Source organism: Rhinolophus sinicus, chromosome 5 (assembly GCF_057876585.1).
Source record: "Rhinolophus sinicus isolate RSI-liver-muscle chromosome 5, RSI-T2T, whole genome shotgun sequence".
Taxonomy (NCBI): Eukaryota; Metazoa; Chordata; class Mammalia; order Chiroptera; family Rhinolophidae; genus Rhinolophus; species Rhinolophus sinicus.
The window spans coordinates 104,177,349-104,199,378 of NC_142505.1; the positions used below are offsets into that span (position 1 = coordinate 104,177,349).

General features: G+C 46.3%; 1 long non-coding RNA gene across 2 annotated transcripts; it reads left to right on the forward strand.

Moving 5' to 3' along the window:
• Positions 1 to 20,858, forward strand: LOC141567307 (uncharacterized). 2 transcript variants are annotated; one of them, XR_012489872.2, is made up of 7 exons: positions 1 to 374; positions 6,295 to 9,081; positions 9,370 to 9,532; positions 11,269 to 11,355; positions 14,605 to 15,210; positions 16,816 to 16,864; positions 18,802 to 20,858. It is a non-coding gene; the product is annotated as an uncharacterized LOC141567307 (long non-coding RNA). The 2 variants fall into 2 exon arrangements; XR_012489870.2 differs by having other exon boundaries at positions 15,135 to 15,210.
• Positions 20,859 to 22,030: the final 1,172 nt, after the last annotated feature.

Consider the following 22,030-nt stretch of genomic DNA (forward strand, 5'->3'; position numbering starts at 1 on the left):
AGAGCAGTTGACGCAAGGGGAAGCTGGTTGCCTGAGACCTGGAGCCTTTCTTCTTCCCCAGTCCTCGGTGATTTCCCAATGCTCACAAGTTTCACATCGCCTGTCTCTGCCTGGAGGGTTCTAGAAGCTCCCATTGCAGGGTCAATTAGCCCTGGGGAAGAGAAGGTCAGGATGCCCGGAGGACCAGGTAACCCTGTGCAGGCCAGCTTCTTGGCCCAATCTCAGGCTCTATAACACGGGCCGTGACGATAGCAGCCTCTGGGTACAGCCCATGGCCGAGGGGATGCTGCAGCAATGAAGATGAGGCCAACTTCACACCGACCCTCTAGAGAGCGCTGGTCTTGGCTTCGCACATGAAGCAGAGTGGGAAACAGGTAAGAGGCCGAGATGTGAAGCCATGGCTCGGGTAGGACCCTCTCCCATCTCTCCCTCCCCAGCCAGGTGGGGAATCCCAGAACTCATGAAGGAGCAAATTGGAAGGTTAACAGAGGCCTTCTTAGGCTTTGTAATCTTTATCTCAAGGTTAGGAAGGGGTCAGATAGTCTCTGAACACAGTCAGGACTGCATCATGTGAGTACCAGGAATGGGGTCACAGGATAGGAATCTGAAACGTGTATCCAACAGAGCCTGCGGACAAAGAAGGAATACTTGCAGGGAGTGATACGTCAGAGTTTTCAATCTTAGGGACCAAAAGTGGATGTAGGAGCAGCACACTGCAACCTAGAGGGCGGTCACCCCAATATCCTCCCTGCCCCACCCCACCCCATCCAGACTTGAAGCTCCCTCCCTTTCCAGCTAACCCACAGCAGAGTAGGTGGGGAGATAACTGCCCTTTTCACAGCTAAATTTAGGGGTGAGAAAAATAAGCAGTTCATTAAAGGGGACTTGGGAATCTCAGCCTCTGTGTGTGGGGGTGTGGGAAGGAATTGTTGCTTAGGGACCAGGAGAGAATGGAAAGTCGGGATTTTGGAGGGGAGAATGTGTTGGCCTTCTTAGGAGAGGTACCTAAGGAGTTAGCGGATGGGTGGGATGGTGCGCTAATTTGGATTTAATTTAGAAGGAGGGTGTTGGCTGGGGGAAGGAGAAGAGGTGGTAGAAAGTGGCCCAGAGAGGGTGCCCACCCTCATACAGGTTCATCCCAGCCTCACCTCCACCAACTTTTAATGGCTCCATGTATCACCTGAGGCTGAGGTGAACTGCTGTTGGCACTTTCTTTAGGGCCTGTGTGGGTTTGCCTGCAGAAGGAACAAGAACTGTAGCGGTCACCATCACAGGGAGGGGACGTTTTCCCCTCCGTTCTCTAAGGCTGGCAGTGGAAGCACCTTCTGTGTGGACTCCTTTTGGATGGCAAAGGGCTCAACCACACAGAAGGGTCAAGCGAGGAGAGCCAGGATGGGGTCCTAATTGTTCCCCTGGGCAGGGCAGCTTCACACACCTGGCAGGCATACACTGAGGCACAGAATTTAGTGACCCTGCCTCAGAATGGGTGTGCCAGGAGGGGCAGGCCTGCCAAACAGCATCCCCAGATGTGCAGGGGCCGTTCTCACCAGTACTCGTGGAGGCCATGGGGTGGGCAGTGGGGGAGGGGCGCGTGCAAGCCACACTGCGCTCTGTCCTGACCGCCGCCAAGACCCTCCTCCCAGCCCAGACTGGACACCTCCCCCATCCTGGGACACGCATGAGGAAAGCATGAAGCAGCCGCTGCATGCAAGGCGACGAGGAGCAATATTTTCCACTTCCTCAGAGCTGACAATTTCATTCTTTTCAAAAAAAATACATATTTTTTCATCCTCTCTCTTTATCATTCTCTGCCGTTTTAGCGGAGGTACCTCAGAAGTTCAAAGGTGGGCGGGAGGAAGTGCTTATTTGGACTTCCTGTCAAGCCTCCCTTCCTTGTCTGCCCTATTTTTGATTTGGGCACCCTATCCCCGGATAGCTGTGCTCAAAGGGAAATTCCCTAAGAGCCTGCAAGGGTGTGGGCAGGGGTCAGGAGAGGGAAAGGCAGGCTTCTCAGTTTGAAGGAAGAGGAAAACACCTTACCCCCCCCCCCCAAGCAAAATGGAGAAGGGCAGACTGGGGGGAGGGGCAGGCTGGGTGCCATGAAGGCGAAAACAATTTTACCCATAGCAGCGAAGGCAACTGTGACTTCCTCCAGCTGCATCTCCAAGGAAGAGCTGTAGGCCCAGGAAGTGTGTACGTGCCCCTAAGATGAAACAGAGATTTGATCAAGCCGAGCAGCCCAGCAGGGATAGAAGCCTTGACAACTCTCAGCACATTTGATCCTCACCAAAGCCCGGTGAGTAGACAGAGTGCTCCCATTTTACAGATGCTGGCCAAGACACCGCAATTCACTGGCCCACGTTCCCACAGCTGGCAGATGGGGAGCAGGAATGCCAACTCAGGGCCGGTGGCTTTCTATCTGTTCTACTTTTATGACTTGTCCCTCCAGCCTTGGCACGTCACTTAGCTGATGACGTTTGGTCTGGACTCTCCTGCCTCACCTGTGGCCTTGGTGCTGATGGAGTGCCTGACGGTGGCTGCATTTATTACCTGCCTTGACCATGTCAGTGCCCTGCCCACCAGTTTGTATCTGACCTTGCAGACTTTTGACACAGATGTCTTCCAATCTGCTGTCCTGGGAGGGGCACCTTGCTAGGCCTTATGAGTTCCTCATACCTTATTGCACATGAGTGTCAGAGCTTTCCTGTGAGCATGTAGCTGACAGTGTGGAGAAGGAACAAAGACAATGAGTCCCTTAGAAGGAGCAGGGTAAAGGTTTGGGGAGAAAAGGATGCATCTGAAAAACACTTAGTTTTTCCACAGCCTTTCTAGGAGACCTCAAGGGTTTGGGGGAAAGGAATGCTAGATTCTTACATGTATTATATTGTGTGATCCTTCTGACTGCTCTTTGTGAAAGGGAGATAGAGGCATACATACCCATTTTACAGATGGCAAAGACTTGGGAGGGGGGGAACAAATGCTTGTCCAAGGCCTCACAGATAATCAGAGGTAGAATGTGAGATTTGAAACCACACCTGTCTGATGCTAAGACTCTTTCCACTGAAAGAGGCAATTTACAAGGACAAAAATTTTGCTAGGTGGTGACCAGTATTTACCTAGAACAGGTTGTTCCCGTATTTATTGGGCTATGAATGAAAGAATCATTTGCCTTTGAGTTTTCCTAAAATAATGATCTTTGGTTTGCACATATTTTCCCCTGCAAGTAGGGAGACACCCACTTGGGGTGACAACTCAGCTGGGTCAGGCTGAGTGGAGATGGGCGTTGGGAGCAGGGGGGAGAAGAATTCAGTAAGGGAGGAAAATGACCGGCCCCCTTCATTCCAGCCTGGGGCCCTGCAGAAGCCCGTGTTGCTCTGCTGTGGAGACCCCTGGGGTTGTCTGGCTTTTGTGTGTTCAAGCCTGGTTCTTAAAACCACCCTTTTAAATATGGGACTGCTTCTGTAGCCACTCCCATTGGGTTCTGCTGCTTGCAAGCTGTCTTAGACTGATTGGGCAACTATAATAAAATACCACCGACCGGGTAGCTGATAACAACAGAAATGTACTTCTCACGGTTCTGGAAGCTGGGAGTCTGAGATCAAGGGGCCAGCACCGGTGTGTTCTGGTTATCATCCACGTTACCAGCCAAACTGGGAATTTCTGAAAGTGGAAGCTGCCATATTAATAATAGCAAGACAGCAGGTGTAGTCCAGGCCATCACTGCTCAGTGGACACAGAGGCGTCCTCGTCACAGGGCTCCCACCTGGTGGTACCGGCGCCCTCGCCAGTCTTCTCCTGCAAGGTCTCATCTGCTCCAGTTAAGCAGAATTCCCTACTCCTTACTTGTCCTGGCAAACGGTGACTCTGTGTCCATTTAACAGGAAATCAGAATCCCATTTGCCATAGGTGGGACCCCCAAATGTAGCTCAGGTGGAGGCATGTTCAAGCATGTGGCCATGAGCCCAGGGGCTGTTTGAGGGGCCTCCTCTGAGCGCTGCTTTATCCTGCTCTGACTAGAACTGGAGAGTCTGCTGTGTCTTTAAACCAGGGAGCTCATACAGGCTCACAGCTCCAGATTGATGTTTAAAACGCCAACAGAAGTGCCAGATTCTCACAGCAAGGCTCCCCTCTCTCATCCCCACCCCTACCATTGTCCCTCACTATCTAGCACAGAGTTTCAGGTCCTCTTGCAGGCATCAGTGCTCCCAGACTGCCCAGGTTATGATTTAGGAAGTCTCTGAAGCAACTTGAAGGCAAGAATTCCCCTGAACTATGGCATCCCCTGAGAGAGGGCGTTTGTTCCTGTTTCAGTGGCTTTCTGTATAAACCTGTGACCTCAGAGGGACTCAGGTCCATTCTGGAGCCCGGCTAGAATGATCCTAACTTTTCTTCTCATATCCAATCCCTCAAACTCCTGAAACCACAGATATTTTTCTCTCTGTAAAGACAACATAGAGGAGTCAAGACTCAGACTCTGGAATCAGAATAACATGTTTGAGTCCTGACTCTGTTACCCTCCATCTGTGTGACCTTAGGCAACTTACTTAACTTCTCTGTGCCAGTTCCCCAAGGGTGATGGGGAAGGTTAAATATCAGCATCTACCTTACTCAGTAGTTGTGAGGATTCAGTGAAGTAAAACTGCAAACACAAAGTGCAGTCCTTAGCACACCATAGGTGGTCGTCCTTGCTGGCATGGTTCACTGTTGTGAACGTTATCTGACTCATTCATTCTTCGCCAGGGACCCGCCCAGAGAAACAGACAGTTCTCCATTGCTGTGGGTTCCCTGCGTTGCATGTAACACAGAGCTCACCCTTCACATATCAATTGCGTACACTACTCTGTAGCATTTCTGATGCAGACAGACAGCAAAAGTGGTCGAGTTGAGCTTTCCTAACAATTAAAAAGAGATGCCGCAGGCTCATAGGCTGATAAAGTCAGGAGGAAGTGCAAGTGAGTGAAGCAAGCCTGGGTGGAAATACAATCCTCCAATGTGATGACAAATGGCAGCTTACTCTGGGCATCAGTCAGGAAGATGGTAAGGAGGGTGGTGCCTGGAGCAAGGAGGCAGCAGCTCAGTTGAAGACGATTGCTGCCGTATTGTAAGGAGGGCTGGCTAGTGCAAGAATGGGGCCCAGTGTTGCCAGATCTTTGCTAGAGTAGCTACAAAGCTAGATTTTATGTTGTTGTTTTTTTTTTGTTTTTGTTTTTTTTGAAGGATATGCAGTTAATGTCCTAATCCTAGAATCTGTGAATATGTTTGGTTACATGGCAAAGGGGATTAAGGTGGCTAATATGCTGGCCTTAAAATAGGGAGATTTTCCTGGAATTTTTTGCCTACTGTTCTGAGTGGGCCCAATGGAATCACCAGGGTCCTTACAAGTGGAAGAGAGGCAGAACAGTCAAAGGGAGATGTAAATATGGAAGAAAGGCTCAGAGAGATTCAATGTCACTGGTTTGAGGAAGGAGGCCACGAGCCAAGGAATGTGGGTGGCCTCTCACTCCCTCCAAGGCCCTTCAGGAAGGAATGCAGCCCTCAGTTTTAGCATAGTGAGGCCTATGTCAGATTTTGACCTCCAGAAGTGTAAGGTAACGAATCCGTGCTATTTTGAGTCATTAGTTTGTGGTAATTTGTTACAGCAGCAATAGAAAACTGATACAAACTAACTTTAAAAAAAAGCCATGTAGGCCAAACAAACTACATCTGTTGGCTGTAGAGTACCCGTGAGCCACTTCTGATTTAGAATCACTGAATTGCACAATTTTTATGTTGGAGGGACATTCCCCTGTGATCTAATCAGTGGCTAGGGAGGTGCCTCCAATCATACAGCTGTGACTCACACTAGGCCCTCTGTTTCTTAGAACAGGACTTTTGTCACTATCCAAGCACTGACAGAAGTCAGGCGCAGGTGAACTCATGTTGGGTAAGTCCCTGCCAGTGTGACATTCACATCAGAAGCACTTATGCCTTATATAAACACAGCTATACCTGGCTGGGAGGAGAGAAAGAAATAGCAATTTCAGTGGTGGGGCCATTTTGCCTACTGTTCTATTCAAGAGAAGAAAAAAAAAAAAAAATGAATGCCCAGAGTAAACTCGAGGCCGAGTGTAAGTGCTACCTTCAGAACTCACACCCTCCCCAAGGAAAGCCTTCCTTCTGGACACAGCATTGTGCTGGGCCCTTTGCCTGGCACTGCAGTCACTCAGCTGTCACTTCCCAGACTGTGTTCCTCTTTCTCAAGCGAGTCACAATGTATTTCTTGTTTTCTTTTTGCATGCGTGTAATTTCTGAAAGACCTGCACTGAGTGAGAACACCAGCATGCACGTAGCAAAGGATGCCTATCAAGACTGGTGAGACCGAGAGTTGAACCTCTGGGAAATGGAACTAAAGGTTTGTAATTAGGGAGTGATAAAGGCCCCCAAAGTGGCAGCTCTTGGGTGTCGTTTAGCTGTGACGTTCTGTTTGGATAACACTGCTCCTCCCCACTGCTTCCAGCCCGAGAATGAGTTTAAAAGGCTTTACCTGAGCCATGTTCTCTGCAGCCACCATGCCCATTCCTCCCCGTTATCTTATACCACCCCTGCCTTCAGCTCATCTATAGTCCCTGCCAGGCCCCGAACAGAGTCTGAGTAGTGACAGTTGGTCCTTATCATTACATTTAATTCACTTATTCATTCATTCAACAAATATTTATTAAGCATCTGCTATGTGCCAAGAATGTTCTAGGTAATGTGGATTCACCAGTGAACAATAGACAAAGTCCTTAGTCTTGTGGAGCCTCATAATGATAATAGCAATCGCAATGATGGTCGTAATGACGCTGATAATTAACAAGCATTGAGCGTTCACCGTGTGCCAAAGCCCTTCACACACACACACACACACACACACACACACACACGCACGCACGCACGCACGCACACTCCTTACCCTCACGGCAGCCCTATAAGATATTTCCCTCACTATAAGATAAGGAATCGGAGGCACAGAGCAGTTCCCTCCTTATGTGGGAGAGAGACATTAACAAAGGAACAAGTAAGAGACCCCAGGGTTCCACTGCCCAATATGGGAACCACTAGTTACCTGTGGCTGTTTAAATTAAAGTGAAATACAATTGAAATTTCAATTCCTTGGTCACAAGCATTTCAAGAACTCAACAATCACAGGTGGCCAGCAGCTAGCATTTTGGACACAGAACATTTCTATTATTTCAGAGGTTTTGGGGGCAATGCTGGTCCAGAGTGTCGTGGTTAATGATGGAAGCTCCAGGATGTGAAACACCTGACACTCAGCAGCTGGGAGACCTCAAGCAAACGCCTTAACCTCTCTGAATATTAGGTGATTGATGTATAAAATGTCATTAGTAATAATGCCATCCTCAAGGAGTTTGGGGGAAGATGAATCATTTCTTGGATGTTTAGAATAGTGTCCAGTACAAAGTAAACATCTGATCAATTACAGTTATTATTGTAAATATTAACATAATGAGAGGTAGTGATAAATATTATGAAAGACAAATAGAGCAGGGTGAGGGGACAGAAGGTTTGGGGTGCTTGCTTGGACAGGTTGATTAAGGAAGTCCTCTGAAGGAGGTCGCCTCTGCATGAAGTCAGGAAGCCAGAACTGGGTGACCAGGAAAAACATCCAGGCAGAGGGCATGGGCAGGCAAAGCCCCCCACGCTGCAGCTTGCTTGGTGTGTTCCGGAAACAGCATCCGCGCCAATGTAGCTGAGAAGGAGAGAGCCAGGGAAAGACGAGAGAATGGGCTGGGGAGGTACTGAAGGACCGTGATGAGGGCTGCGGCATTTGTGCTGAGTGCGGTACAGGTACCTGGAGGCGTTGAGCAGGGAAGCGATGGGGTCGGACCTACATTTTGTGGAATCACCTTAGCCGTCGATGGAGAGAGGACTGGAGGGGCAGGAGTAGAGGCAGGGAGGCCCCTGAGGAGGCTGCAGGCAGCTGGCGGCATTGAAAGGAGTGGAGATGAGAAGGTTTCACATTCAAAGCAGCCCTCACACAGGCTGTCCCCTCTGCATGGAGCCCTGTCTGCCCACATGGCCAGGCTCTCTGCTTCACCTCTTTAGGTCTGGACTCAGAAGTCACCCTTGCAGAAAAGGCTCCCTGTCACCCCCTCCCTGCTTTCTTTTCTTTCTTTTTTTCTTTTTTTTCCTTAGCACTTATCCTGAACTAAGATACAACATATTTTGCTGCTTTTGTTTACTGTGGGCAGTAAACGAGAGGGTGGGGATTTCTGTCAGGTTTGCTCACTACTGAATCCCCAGCACAGACAGCAGTGCCCAGCACAAACGAGGGGCTTCAGAAATGTTTGAATCAATGAGCGAATGATATAGAGAAGGAAGGAGAACAGAGGATACTTGAGAAAGCTGAAGCCCAGAGAGGGGAAGTCACTGGCCTAAAGTCACACAGCAGTTAATGGCAGAGCCGTCCTGGGGCCTAGGCCTCCTAACCCCCTGTACCCTCCCCACCACCTTGTGAAAGTTTGCCTTCTATTCTTGATAAGCATGTTTCTCTCTGTGGGTTCTGTTGTAGCTTTTCCCTTGAACCAACTGTGTCTTTCCTCTCTTCCCCATTTTCTCCAGAGCGTGTTCTGTTTGGCTGAACTTTCCCTTTTTTGTAGGCCCAACGGCAATATCCGGGTAATCATATGCCTCATGCAAAAGAAACGGAACAGGAAGCCACGATGCCCAACCTGGTTTCTCTAAGGGGCAGTCTACACAGTGAGACACAAAGGTGCAGCCCATGGCTGGGGGTAGGGGGGAAACAGGGTGGGGGAGCTGAGATAAGCACTCCCCCAAACATTCACATTGCTGAGCAGCGACAGGGTCATGCATTTGCTCTGGTTCCTGCTCAGAAACTGTCCCAGGGAGCCTTACTCAATCTGCCCTGGAGCGCAGAGAGACCTGGCAGCTCAGCCTTTCCTTTCCTCTGTGGGACGGATGGATGGCGTAGAAGTCCTCAGAGCTGCTCCTTCCTGCCCCCCTGCTCCTGATGCATGCAGGGGGCATGCTTCTCCAGCTCACCTGCTGGCCATCCTGGACTCTTACTCCATCCCACCTCTGGTAACAGCGAACTCTCCTCTCTATTCTTTATAATCATAATAATAAAAATTTAAAGCTACCTTCTAGAATACTTACTCCATTAGGCACTTTGCAAATCCACAATCCTTGTGTAGCATATTGTACAAATCAGGACACTGGGCTCAAAGCTTACCCCAGGTTACCGGTAAGCGGTGGAGTTGGGCTCAAGCCTAGGGTCTCTGTGTGTTTGATTCTGGAGCTTGTTTTCTTTTCTCTAGATGCAATCACCACTCCTTTGTTCATCATTCTTTCACTTGTTCACTCATTCAGCAGTTTTCTATCATGCCATGCCGCATGCCAGGCCCTGTTCCAAGCACTCAGTGAACCCGATGAACAAGAACAGCAGGAGAGAAAACAATGAACGAGAAATGAACGCACCAGGAAGGCCTTTTCAGTAGGGATAACTGCTGTGGACACAGGGGAACAAGCCATTGTGAGTGAGCAGCGGGGAGAAGGTCTTCGCGATCGGATGATTAAGGAAGGTTACTTTGTGCTGATGGAAGCTAAATACAGCTGGGAGGAAACACTTCCCCAGTAGGCAGGGCCCGGGTTGGAAGGGGCCCTGGACTGAGACAGGCCGGTCAGGAGGTTGGAGGGGCGTGGCTGAACTTGGGGAACAGGTCTCTAACCGCAGTGATGGAGGGGCATCTTTGGTCCTCATCACCAGCCCGTGTTTATTAAGTAGTCTATACCATCTCCCCTTTTAGGTTTCATGTCAGACAGCTCTTTTGGTACCCTTGTACCTGTCCTTGTCCCTCTTTTCTATCTGTGCCTGGTTGGGCCCCCTAACAGCTTTTTCTCCTACTGACCCAGAAGGCTTAGGAACCTTAAAGCAACAATCATAGGGGAGATCCTGCAGCCGGAACAGCTACCTCGAGCTCCCCCTGGGGGCCTTTCTCCAAGCTGCACCCTCTCACCCTCTGCTGCAACCTGAGCTGCTGGTTCCCCTGCCCGCTCCATGCTCCCCACCTCTGTCCACAGCTGCACACACCTCCGTTCTTTCTCTCTGCCCAACCCCCTTCAGATCAGAGACCTGGTCAGACCTAATGCCTGGCTTTGACTTTGGTTGCCTCGCTCCCTCCCTGGGCTGAGGGACCTCTCCTGTCTCTTCCAGATCTTGCTGGTCATCTGACAAGGGCTGTAGAGCCCATCTGACGAGACTCAGAGCCCCCAGACACCATTTCCCTAGAAAGTGACTGCAGAATCACTTCAGATGGCTCTTGATGCAGACTGAGAATATTATCCTTCCCCTTCTCTGAGAAAGTGTACAGGACCCCCTTGTAATTCTTTCCTATCAGTGCTGAGTATCACTTCCCTTAGAAAACTTCCCTGAACCTCCAAGCATGGGTTAGGGGTCTTTCCTAACCTAGGCTGCTGCACCTACCCTTCAGGTAGCACAAACCAGGAGTGGTCCCTTGACTGCTCATCTCTCCCACTTCAAGGGGTCTCCTTGAGAGCAGGTCAGCACTGTGTCTCTACGGAGTGACAGGGTTCCTGGCAGGTGAACAAATGAGCCTTATGTGGCCAGCTGCCTTCAGTATGAGGCTGCTGCCAAGACCCTGGGAAACCAGAGCACGTGTTCATTTCCATTTCTGACTGTCCAGGGTGTGGGAATCCCTCCAGATTTGGAGACTCTTCAGCTTCCTCTTTGGTTCCTCCTAAAAAGCCCAGCGGGGGATCTGTAGACTCAGCCAGGGCCAGAGGACTCAGAGCACGAGTGTTGAGAGCACCCTCTGACTGCAATCAGGAAAAGCAGACTTCCTATGACATAACCCAAACAGCACATGGGGATTTTTGCTTCTCTAGACTCCTCCGTTTCGAATGTCGTGAATTCCTGGCACTGTCTAGGACGCTGAGCCAGTCAGAGGGAGCCGTCTGGGGGCGAGCCAGACGATGGCTTCCTACATATGCCACACCCAAACCCTTTCAAGTTGTCTGCTACTCGGATTTTATTTTGTTGGTACAAAGTTATGATTTCTTCTATCTCCCTAGGTAAAACACAGTCGTTATGGAAACATTAATAAAATATAAGCCAGAAACATGAGTAATAAAATTTCAACACTTAAAATTTCATTTCTTTCTTTAAAAAGTCTTTATCACTGTCAAAATAGGATCACTCTCTGCATACAATTCTTTAAAACTTCTTTTTTTGTTTTTGTTTTTTCATAGGCAACAGATTGTGAACAGCTTTCCATGTGGTTGAATGTCATCACAAAGCGGCTTTTTAAATGGCTTCGAGTGTCCCGTTTTATGAAGGTACAAGAATTTATTTCAATAATTCCCTATGTTTGGATACTTAGTTGGTTCCAAATTTCACTATTACGAACAACTCAGAAATGAGCATTCTTTTAGCTAAACTGCTGTATATAGCCATGATTATTTCTTTAGGATAAATTATTGGATGTAGACTTGCTAGGTCAGGGATATAAACTTTTATCATTTTGGTGCATCTCCCCTGAATGCTCTCTACCAAGAAAGCCTTAATTTTGGCTCCTGCCAGCAGAGCGCAATTCTGTGACATTTCCTCCTGCCAAGGCTGCCTGTGATGTTCACTTAACCTGTTGTCACTGGGATGGTGGAAGGCATGCCAGGCAGTGGGCCTAATACCCACCTCTGAAAAGCCCCAGGGAACCTTGGATAAATCTGGTTTATACAAGGGATGGCCAGTGGAACATCGGTATTCACACTTTGAACAATAAATGATTAAAGAAATGCCGTGATGGTCCTATCAAACATAGCAGGGAGGTTACTAACTTGGGTTTGAATCCTGACCTTGACTTGGGGAAGACCTCACTGAGCCTCAATTTTCTCAGCTGTGAAATGGAATTATAATATCACATCTCGTGAGGTTTGTTGGGAATTAAACGTAATCAGGTGTGTAAAACCCATAGCATGAGTACCCAGTGGGCCTTAGCTCACAGTAGCTAGAAATGTTATTAAATAAGCACAACAATTGGAGCCAATATAACAAGTTGTTTCTTTAGTTGAGGCCCTTAAGAGACCTGTTAAACTGCTAAGAATGATTTCTAACTAGCACAACATATATTCTTATGGAAAGAGATGCCCATAGGAGTTAATTTCCTTAAATATTTACTATCTTCTATGTTTCATAATTCAGTGTTTCCTAACACTCCCTGTGAAATTTTATCTGGCTTAACAGTTTCTATTTTCATGCATCTTGTCCTAGCAAGCTTTCTCCATGGCAGGGGAAAAGCAAACAGGTTTGGCCACCAGGTCAGAGGCCCCTGGCTGGGGAGCTTGGAAAAACACAGATGTTTGGGTCTCACTGAGTCCCCCTGGCTCAGATCTCCAGGTGGGTCCCAGGGGTCTGTCCCATTAGCAAACTCGTAGGTAATTGTTCTAGTTAGCTATTACCCAGACTGCAAACTGGCACTGGGGATACTAGAAGGTATCCATACAACTGGATATCTCTGGCATCTAGAAAAAAGATGCCAATCTTTTTTTTTTTTTTTTTTTTACCATTCTGTTAAAAACACTAACTAAAGCAACATTTCTATTCTATCCAGGGCGAATGTGGTCTTGCGTCTTTTAACAGGGTTAACACTTAGTTTTAACCCGTCTGCTATAATGTTATATTTTTCTTTCCCTCCTAAACCGAGCTCTCAGGGGTCCGTGAAGAGTGCCTTCTGGTTCCCAGTGTGGGCTAGGCAGTGTAGCCCAGAGTTTCACTTCCTTCTCTGAGGACATTCTGGAGGGGCGCTCTTTTCCATTGCAATGCCCTTTGGCAACACACACGCTTCCTCCAACAGCCTGGCTCTGTCTGCAGAAGTCATGTATTAGAAATGACTTTGTTTATAGGAATGCAATGGACTTTTGTTCGTTGATTTTGTAGTCGGTAACTTTACTGTATTCTTTGATTGTTTCTAATAGCTTTTTAGTGGAGTCTTTAAGGTTTTCTACATATAGCATCATGTCATCTGCAAAGAGTGACAATTTAACTTCTTCATTTCCAATTTGGATGCCTTTTATTTCTTTCTCTTGCCTCATTGCTCTGGCAAGGACTTCCAACACTGTGTTGAAAAGCAGAGGTGATAGGGGACATCCCTGTCGTGTTCCTGAACGTAGAGCAAAGGGCTTCAGTTTTTCTCCATTAATTATGAGATTAGCAGAGGGCTTGTCATATATGGCCTTCATTATGTTAAGGTATTTTCCTTCTATACCTATTTTATTAAGTGTTTTAATCATAAATGGATGTTGTATCTTGTCAAATGCTTTTTCTGCATCAATTGATATAATCATATGATTTTTGTCCTTTATTTTGTTTATGTGATGTATCACATTGATGGATTTGCGGGTGTTGAACCATCCTTGTGCCCCTGGGATGAAGCCCACTTGGTCGTTATCTTTTTAATGCATTGTTGTATTCGATTTGCTAGAATTTTGTTTAGGATTTTTGCGTCTGTATTCATCAGAGATATTGGTCTGTAGTTTTCTTTTTTTGTGTTGTTCTTACCAGGTTTTGGTATCAGGGTGATGTTGGCCTCATAAAATGAGTTAGGGAGTACTGTCTCTTCTTCAATTTTTTGGAAGAGTTTGAGCAGGATTGGTATTAGATCCTCTTTGAAGGTTTGGTGGAATTCACTAGTGAAGCCATCTGGTCCAGGACTTTTGCTTTTGGGAAGGTTTTGGATGACTGATTCAATTTCATTACTGGTGATCGGTCTGTTTAGATTTTCCAGTTCTTCATGGTTCAGCCTAGGAAGGCTATATGTTTCTAAGAACTTGTCCATTTCTTCTAGGTTATTGAATTTGGTGGCATGTAGTCCTTCATAGTATTCTTGGATGATCCTTTGTATTTCTGTGGTGTCTGTGATAACTTCCCCTTTTTCATTTCCGATTTTGTTAGTGTCTTCTCTCTTTTTATCTTAGTGAGTCTAGCCAAGGGTTTGTCAATTTTGTTAATCTTTTCAAAGAACCAGCTCTTTGTCACATTAATTTTTTCTATGGTCTTTTTGTTCTCTATTTCATTTAGTTCTGCTCTGATTTTTGTTATTTCCTTTCTTCTGCTGACCTTGGGTTTCATTTGTTCTTCTTTTTCTAGTTCTTTAAGGTGTAACATGAGGTTATTTATTTGGGATTTTTCTTGTTTCTTGAGATAGGCCTGTAATGATATAAATTTCCCTCTTAAAACTGCTTTCATACAAATAGCAAACAGACATATGAAAAAATGCTCAACATCACTAATCATCAGAGAAATGCAAATAAAAACCACAATGAGATATCACCTCACCCCAGTCAGAATGGCTATCATCAACAAGACAAATAGTAACAAGTGTTGGAGAGGCTGTGGAGAAAAAGGAACCCTCATACAATGTTGGTGGGAATGCAGACTGGTGCAGCCGTTATGGAAGGCAGTGTGGAGGTTCCTGAAAAAATTATGAATAGAATTGCCATATGACCCAGCAATCCCTCTCCTGGGTATCTACCCAAAAAATCTGAAAATATTTATCCATAGAGACACGTGTGCTCCAATATTCATTGCAGCTTTGTTTCCGGTGGCCAAGACATGGAAACAACCAAAATGTCCTTCAATAGATGAATGGATAAAGAAGTTGTGGTATATATACACAATGGAATACTATTTGGCGGTAAGAAAAGATGATATAGGACCATTTGTGACGTGACAACATGGATAGATCTTGAGAGTATAATGCTAAGTGAAGTAAGTCAGACAGAAAAAGCAGAGAACCATATGATTTCACTGATATGTGGTATATAAACCAAAACCAACAAAAGAATAAGACAAACAAATGAGAAAGAAAAACTCATTGACACAGACAATAGTTTAGTGGTGACCACAGGGTAAGGGGGGTGGGGGGTGGGAGATGAGGGTAAGGGGATCAAATATGTGGTGATGGAAGGAGAACTGACTCTGGCTGGTGAACACACAATGGGATTTATAGATGATATAATACAGAATTGTACACCTGAAATCTATGTAACTTTACTAACAATTGTCACCCCAATAAATTTTTTAAAAAAAGAAAGAAAGAAAGAAATGACTTTGTTCACAGCTGGCAGCTTTGTCTGGAAAAGAGGGAGCATGTGAAGTGTCGTTCTGGACCAGTTCCTTCAGGTCCTCCCAGGAAGGTAACTGTTATTCCATTTTATTTTATTTAGGTTAGACTTCTGAGTCTACCCTCTCCTTCGTGGTTTCCATGTATCTGCCCAAGCCATGGACTTAATTATTTGGCTACCAGGCACTATCAGGCACTTTGTACAAATTCTTTCAAATTCTCAAAACCAGTTGGAAAGGTCAGTGGAGAGGCTGGTTGCCATTTTGGGCTGTCCTGCGTCACCACCTCCTTCTAATTAGCACCGTGCATATCCATGGGGAAGCGCTCCCATCCGTGTAGACCCAAAGTGGGTCGTTTTCACCTATCCCTTTCCTCTACTGATTTGGCCCGTCAGATGCACTGTCCCAGTTTCGAACATGTGATACCAAGAAAGACGTGGGTTCAGCGGGAACATCAGTGCCGTATGTATCAGTACTATGTACACATCGGTACCGATGTGTAGCCACATCACCTGCCTCCTGAGTCAGGAGCCAGCTGTGTGGCTGCTGCAGCCTGGCCCTTTGAGGTCCCATGGCTGCCGCCTATTTTCCAAGCCTGTCCATTTTCCAAGCCTGTTTGCACCTCCAACATTTCTTTGAGTGCCCATCCCCCAGAACTGTTCAGGGCATGGCGTCTACTGTTTAATGTAGAGTCCGTTTCTACTGCTTGTAACCAAGAACCTAGTCTGCTCTCTGGGGATTATTAACCCCAGTTTACAGATAGAGAGGGTGAGCTCTGGGCTAAAGGTCTGAAGCACAAAGCTCCCCTCCTGTTGACTTGTGAATGAAGAAATACCTGTACAGGCTGGGCAAGTCAGGGTCTGGGGCTCTGGGATCCAAACAGAGTATAGCTCTGGTTTGGTTTCCTCACCAAGGCCTGCACACCTTGGTGAGTGTATTTCCTGAGTTGTGCAGGTAACATGGCCAAATCCAGTCCATGCAGAATGGCAGCTTGAATGGCAGAATGCAGTTTCACCGGGGGTGGCACCCAAAGTGATTTGAGTAGAACACAGATAAATATACACTTTAAAAATGTACGTCTCATGCATACACACACACACACACACACACACACACACACACACACACATTGTTCTGTGTTAAAAAAAATACCAGTAGCTCATCTAACTCGTGAACTCATGTGCTATTGCTCAGAAAGAGAAAAAGATTTCTTAAAGTTAGAAAAGTTTACCTGAATTGAAATAAAATTGTAAATAAATACAAATAATTGTGGTTAATCTTAGAAAAGACACAAGCCATGATAGTGAGATACGAAGGTCTGAAATTCGAGACTCCAGCAGAGTGGAAGAACCTCTGGTGAGAGCCTCAGACCAGATTCTGGTCCCAGCTGTGTCAACCCAAGGGACCAGTCTTCCTGGTACCACCTCTTCAGTTGAGATGGCTGATCTTTAAGCTTCCGTTTGCTGTTGGTCATCTGTCCTTTATCTGCAAGTCTCAGCAAAACCAAGCCTGGGTGAGAGAGATAGGCTTTCCTAGTCCAGGGGTTAATGAGCAAGTGATAAAGGCAAGCTGAGGTTTTTCCGATTATATAAAGGGAAGTTTTAGGAAGCCCATAAATGAGAAAATCAAGAGTTCTGGCTGGTGGTAACCTGAGCATATGGCCAAAATTGTGTTTCCAGGTGGAGTGTTTCCTCAACTCCCCACTCTGAGCATCGTGACGTCCTTCCGGTGAGTACAAGTGGAAAGGGAGGCGAAAGAGGCGCTTTGCAGTGGAGAAACCTGATAGGTTTCTCAGCCAGGTGACAAAGACTAACCTCAAGGGGCAATGCTGATAGTGGACCCTCGATGTGATGTGAAATGAAGGGCATTTCACCTCTGTGGTCTTTCTTCCCAAAACCTATAGCTCCAGTCTAATCATGAGAAAAATTAGCCATGTTCACAATAGACAAGATACAGAAACAACCCTAAGTGTCTGACTCTGGATAAATGGATAAAGAAGATGTGAGATAGATAGATAGATGATAGATAGATAGATAGATAGATAGATAGATAGATAGATAGATAGATAGATACACACATACAATGGACTATCATACAGCCACAAAAAAGAAGAAAATCCTGCCATTTGTGACCTGATGGCATTATGCTAAGTGGAATAATTCAAACAGAGAAAGACAAATACTGTATGATCACACTTATATGTAGACTCTAAAAAAAAAAAATCCCTACTGACAGAAACAGAGAGTAGAATGGTGGTTGCCAGAGGTGGGTGGGAGGTGGGGGCTGGTGAAATGATAAAGGTAGTCAAAAAGCACAAACTTCTGTTTATAAGATGAAGTTCTGAGGATCAAATGCACAGCATGGTGTCTATAGTTACAATATTGTATCACATACTTGAAAGTTTCTAAGACAGTAGATCTTAAATGTTCTCACCACATACACAACAAATGGTAATTATTTGAGGTGATGAAGGCAGTAATCATTTCACAATAAGTAAGTGTAGCAAATCATCAGGGTATGCACCTTAAACTTATGCAATGTTGTATGTCAGTTCCATGTCAAGAAAGCTGGGACAATTAACTAATTTTAAAAAGAAGAAAATCACCAGGCAAATCTCAAATGAGGGATGTCCTACAGCATCCCTGACCATTACTCGCTCCTCAAGGTTATCAAAAACAAGGACAGTCTAAGAAATTGTCACAGCCAAAAGGAACCTGAGGAGACAGGACAAATCAATGTGACATCCTCAATGGGATCCCAGAATATAAAAAGAACATTAGGCAAAAACTAAGGAAATCTGAGGGGAAAAAAAAAGTGTGGACATTACCTAATAATACTTTGATACTATTAATAGTTCATTAATTGTGAGAAATGTACCATACTAACATATGATGTTAATAATAGGCAAAATGGGGTATGTGCACTATGCACTATCTCCACAGCTTTTCTGTAAATCGAAAACTATTCTAAGATTAAAAATTGATTGAAATAAACACGCTTAGTAAAATGTTAACGGTAGAACTAAGGTGGTAGATATATTAGCGTGCACCATAAAATTCCTTTAACTTTGTTGTGTGTTTGAAATTATTCATAATTAACAAAATAAATTTGGAAGTGTTTTTGTTTAAACTGCAGGGTAGGAAGATCCTGAAATGCTTCAAGCAGCTAGTAAGCAAGCAAAGGACCGTAAATTAAAATGAACTGCATAGTACTAATAAAAATGTGCAAATTGCCTCCGAGGTTGTCCTCACTCGGAAGCCGTGTTCATTGCTTTGTATTATTCAATGTAAAATAATTTATAAGGATGTTAATAACTTCACCATCAACTTTGGTTCCCGCAACCCTGGTTTCCCCCTTGAGATTTTAAGTTTCTTAATCATAATTTCTCCTAAATGCCCCACAGTGGGAGAGAAGCCATATATTTACATATTTCCACAGATGACCTATTATCCTACTTCACAGAAGAAAACTGAGGCTGTCAGGCATAACGCCCCCACTTCCTGTCCTGTACCTGCAGCCTTATTTATAACCTTCCCACCCTCGCCCCTTCCTTCCAGACTCAGAGAGCTATTCAGGGCTGACTCCTCACTCTGTCCTTCATTCTCCCCTTCCTAATTTTCTCAGACATTCATATTTTTCCATCAATTACTTCCTTGCTTTCCCAGATCTTCTTCACCAACTCTTCTTCACACCCCCCAAAGCCTGGGAATTTCATCTTTCAACAATGAACCACGTCCTCCAAAAGCAAAGCAAACCAACCACCACACAGTTCCTCTGTGCTCCTCTTTTTCCTGTGGCCAGCGTTCTCCCAAGGACATTCGACATTTGCCATCTTCACGCTCAATCATTTCTCAGTGCCCAACGATGCCTAAAGCCCTTTGACAAGCTCATCGGTGACTTCCCCAAGGCCCCCCCACACCAGTGGCCTTCAACTCTCAGCAGCAGGTGACACTCACGACCAAGTGCCTGCCGGACAGTCTCCCCTCTTCTGGCTTCCAGGACCCACTCTGCTCCCCCACTCTCCCCCCATTTGTCTGATCCTCGTCAGCCTCATTGGTAGTTCCTCTTTCTCTGGTCACCATACTCAATCTCAAAGCTCTGTCCTTGACCTTCTTATCATGCACTAACACATGCTTCCTGCATGGCCAACTCCTCCCAAGGCCTCCATCACTCTGATGACTCCCAGATCTGCACTTGCCCACATAATACCAAGAGCTGACGTGTAACTTATTTTGAGGACCTATTGTGCGCTGAGCCCTGTTGAAGCACTTTATATACATTGTCTCATCTGATCTTTACAACAACCCTAGGAAGGTGGTACTATTATTATTATCCATGCTCATTTTACGGAGCACAGAGATGTCAAACAACGTGCCCAAGCTCACACAGCTCGAAGCCAGGATTCGAACCCTGACCCGCACTCTAACCACCACACTATGCTCCTTGTGGAGCATCTCCACCTGGAGCTTCTTCATCCACCTCAAACTCAACAGACCCCAATTGGCACTTATAGTCTTTTCCCTAAGATTGATCCCCTTATATATTCAGAAGAGAATCCAGGATTGGTGGGGCCTGAAGTTTTTATAATTAGGCAGAAAGGGAGTCTTTAAGAAGAGTGAAAGCGTGAATACAAAATCAGTTTCAGGGTCTTGAAAGTGGCCAATAGAAGTGAGGAGTCCTGACACGTAACCTTAGTTTCATGGAGAAGCCCCATCCCCATCCACACGTTGTATATGTCGGTACTAGCATCTCGTCACTCTAGCTGCTGACCTGGGAGCCTTCCTCGCTGTTCACTCCCTCCTCCCATACCTCATCCACAAAGAATCAAGGATGCCATTCTGTCGACTCTCTCTTCCTCAGATCTCTGGTGTCTCTTCCACCTCCTCTTATCAACCATCTTCACGTGGTTCAGACCCTCAACTCCTCTCACCTGAACTACAGCCATAGTCCCCCCGCCAGCACGTCTTGCTTCAGCCTGGACTTTCCCCAACACGTTTCCTGTGCTGCAGCAGAAACACACAACTCATCAACTCTTCTATGACTTCCCATTGTCCTCCAGCTAAATCTAAATTCTTCAGCCTAGCTTTACCCGACTCTCTGGTCAGCCTTGCCAGGCTTACTTCTCTGCTTTTATTCCTTTCCTCAACAAGTAATTCTTGAGTACCTATTCTTGGGTAGTATTACTGAGTGCCAATGGCAGAGTAACTAGATGCAAAACACTGGCGCTGCAGCAGCAGACACCACAAGAACTTTCCTTTCCCATGTCCCCACCACAGCAAACAGCTTACAGTTTCCAGACTACATAATGCTGTGTTCAGCCCTTTTGCCTTTTCCTGGGCCCCAGGGAAGGCTCTGAACTTCACTGATCATCTGACTCTCTCCATTTATCATTCGTGGCTCAAAATGTCATCTCCTTAAGCATATTTCCAGATCGTCATCCACCAGCAAAAATGGATCCCTTCCTCCTTTCTACCCCAAATGTGCTTCTTTCTTCTCCTAATCCATGTACTCTACCTAGTCACAGCTACCTGACTATGAGAAGCTCTCCCTTACTTCACAGTGAATTCTTTGAGCAAAGAAAAAGTATTTTATTCATTTTATTCACATCTCCACTTGGACCTGGTACATAGAAGAAACCATCTATCCATCCATCTATCCATCCATCCATCCATCCACCCACCCATCCATCCCTCCACCCATCCATCCATCCATCCACCCACCCACCCATCCATCCCTCCATCCCTCCACCCATCCATCCATCCATCCACCCACCCAACCATCCATCCACCCATCCACCCATCCATCCACCCATCCATCCCTCCACCCATCCATCCACCCACCCATCCATCCCTCCATCCCTCCACCCATCCATCCATCCATCCACCCACCCAACCATCCATCCACCCATCCACCCATCCATCCACCCATCCATCCCTCCACCCATCCATCCACCCATCCATCCATCCATCCATCCATCCATCCATCCATCCATCCACCCACCCACCCATCCATCCCTCCATCCCTCTACCCATCCATCCATCCATCCATCCATCCACCCACCCACCCACCCATCCATCCATCCATCTATCCATCCATCCATCCACCCACCCACCCATCCATCCATCCATCCACCCATCCATCCATCCATCCCTCCACCCATTCATCTAGCTATTCATCCATCTATCCACTCATCCATCCTATGAATATTTCTGAATGTCCTCAGTGTGCCAGCCATTTTTCCAGGCTCTGTGGATACAGAGAAGAACCAGACAAGTGAGGGCCTTGCTCTCACTAACACTATATTCTAGTGTGGAGCATAGACAATGGAAATAAAAGAAGCGAATGAGCAAGACAGATGAGTGAGACATACTGTAAAGTAAATTAACCAGAGTGATGTCACAAAGGGTGCCACTTTAGAAGGACTTGTCAGGTCACCTTACGAGAAGGTGGCATTTGTGATGAGACCCAAATAGTAAGAAAGGAACAGCCAAACAAAAAGGGGCAGAAACTCCTGATGTGGGAATGAGCTTTGCAAAGATCAGAGAAAGCTGGAGTGGGGTGGGAGGTGAGGTTGAAGAGGACCACAGGGATGGGATTATGCAGGTCTCGCAGGCCACGGAAAGAAGTCTGGATTTCATTGTACATGAGAGGCATAAGTAATTGTCTAGTGAGTGAAGGGGTGAGTGAATAAATAAACACTATGTGTGTGCATTGTTTTGAACTAGTTTGTCTATGGAATGTCTTTGCATCGAGCCCTCAGCACCACCTCTACTGGTCCTCTCCTCTGACTACCTGCTGTCAAGTGAGACAACTTTTGTCCTGAGCTGCAGTCACATCGCTGTTTACAAACCAAGGTGACCACCTTGGCCTCAGTCTGCATCTCAGAATCAGGGC